Raw genomic sequence first — 2,424 nt, 5'->3', positions numbered from 1 at the left:
AGAAGGCAGCAGCACAGAGTCAAGGGCAGAGCCATCTAAGGATCACAGCTCTGCCTTCTCACCAGAGCAGGGCCTGGAAAAAAGGCACTGGGGCTGACACAGAAAACTGTGCCCAAGACAGGGTAGGGACAGCAGCTGCAGCACTGGAGAACCAGCTCAACAGACTACTTTGGGTGTAGGTGGGCCAGGGATTTTAGCTTCTCCCCCACCTCTACCCAGGAGCTAAGTTCAGATTAACTGCAGAGAGGTAAGGTCTGATGCAGCTACAAAGGCAGCATTCAATCTGCAGCACACTTGAGGCAGGAACAAAGCCAAGTGCTTTGCTGTTGAGGACCTGCTTGTCTGATATGCTAGCTAACTGAGGCAGCAGGGTGGGAACAGGGCTCTAGCTTCACACTCAGCTCTAGCAAGGCCCTTTGTGGTGAAACCATGTCTGTGCTTGACTATGCTGGCTTAACTTGAACAAGCAAAGCCTCTCAAAGGTGGAGGCCACTGCTGTCAGAGGGGCTGAGGAGGGTGTTTCAAAGCTCCCTGTGGGGCATGCTAGGTTTCGGGGGTAGCTGCAGGGGAGGACACCCCTGGCTTCTCTGGGAAGGTCTGACAAAAGATTCCTGCTGCCCTTTAAGGTTTTATTTCAGTTTCTGGTTAACTTCCTGCCTTAACTTCTGTGCAGGGCCATTCCTGGGCTCAATTTGTAGGAGGCTGCTAATGTCTGCAAGGCTGGATTTATAGTCCTTGAGTGACTTGTAGGCTTGAGCCCGTCTGTACAATGCTCTCATGTTCTTGCCATCCAGCTTGAGGGCTTCTGGGCAGTCCTTCACTGCCTCCTTGTCCTGATTCGGGACCAGTGAAGAGTGCTCTGTGGCTGTCCCTGGTAGATTCCAGGTTACTAAACAAGAGGCTTTCATTGTACTTCTCAATAGCTTTCTTATGGTTGCCCTTCTTTACAATCTCATTGCCTTCTTCCTTCAGACCTCTGGCTCTCTCCACATCCCCAGCAGAAGGCACTGTGCTCTTTGTAGTTTCGTTGGATTTGTTTTTGGTTATCTCTTTGTTTTCTGAAGGCAAGGAATTCCACCTCTTCTGGTCTGAGACAGGCACCACAGGGATAGAGCGCAGCTTCAGGCGCCACTCAGGCCCAAGTGAATCCATGAGAGCTCTGGTCATTCTGTTGATGCCTTCCAGGGCTGACGCCACACTGTTATCAATTTGCAGTAGAGTCTTGTAGTCGACATAGGCCTGAGGATACTTCTCTAGGGCCTCATAGACAGAAGCTCGCCGCAGCAGAGGCTTCATGCTGAAGGGAACCAAAGCCAATACTGAAGCGCAGTCTTTGATGCAGTCTGTGCAGTTTCCATCCTTTAAGTGGCATGCTGCTCGGTTGGAGTAGAGAACACTCTCTTCTTCAGGGTCTGAAGAACCTCGCACCTGCAGCAACCGCAGCGCGCGACAGTAGAGCGCTGAGGCCTTGGCGTACTGGCCTTTGCGGAAGCTCTGGTTGCCAGTGGCACGGAACCCCTCCACAGAGTCTGGGAGTTTGGGGGCCATCCTGGAGCCTGGTGGGCACACAAGGCTTTATTTTTTTTATTATTATTATTTTTTTTTTTTTTTTGAGAGAGAGAGAGAGAGAGAATTTTTAAATATTTTTCAGTTTTCGGTGGACACAGCATCTTTATTTTATCTTAGGTGGTGCTGAGGATCGAACCCAGTGCCAGCTTCCACATGTCAGGGGAGCACCCTACTGCTTAAGCCACATCCCCAGCCCAGCTTTTAATTTTAAAAGTGGAATTTTAAAATAGGAATACCTACATGCTAAAAATTTATATTTAAAATTAAAGCCATAATTTTATCAAAAAAATTGTATCAATGTTTTCTTGTTAGCAATGAGAATCTTTCTCTAACTGCAAAATCATTGACCAAATCTCTTTTGATCTGATATAATAAAAGTGACCACTTATTCTCTGTAAAAATAAATATCCATGGTTTCTACTTATATATTCTTTCCTCTCTTAGTTCTCTTATTTCACGTGTGTTTAGTCTCCTGGTCATATTTCATTTGCATGTTTTCTAATAGGAGTATTCATCTTTTTCTTGATACTTTCTAAGATTTCTGAATACAATAAAAGTATCAGTCATGCTGATGTATGTGATATCCTTTCCAGGTTTGTATTTTTCTTTCAAACTGTGTAATACTTTGGATAAATAGGTTTTTTCTTTTTCTTTTCATTTTTAATTAATTCTATAATGTTGTTTAAAGATCTCACTTTAATAGTAGGCTAAGAGTAACAACAAAGACAAAACAAAAACTATATAAATATATGTCCATACATTTATGGATTCATTACATTTAATTATTAATTAATTGTTTTCAATTATAAATTAATTTGTGATATTTTGATATAGACATATGGTAGAGATATAACT

At 43.7% G+C, this 2,424-nt stretch overlaps 1 pseudogene; it reads right to left on the bottom strand.

The window, feature by feature from the left end:
• Positions 1-585: 585 nt before the first annotated feature.
• LOC143396693 (mitochondrial import receptor subunit TOM34 pseudogene) lies at positions 586-1,548 on the bottom strand (annotated as a pseudogene).
• Positions 1,549-2,424: the final 876 nt, after the last annotated feature.

The sequence above is a fragment of the Callospermophilus lateralis genome, chromosome 4 (assembly GCF_048772815.1).
Source record: "Callospermophilus lateralis isolate mCalLat2 chromosome 4, mCalLat2.hap1, whole genome shotgun sequence".
NCBI lineage: Eukaryota > Metazoa > Chordata > Mammalia > Rodentia > Sciuridae > Callospermophilus > Callospermophilus lateralis.
Note: the sequence above shows the minus strand (reverse complement) of the source record. Positions and strands in the feature narration are given on the sequence as shown.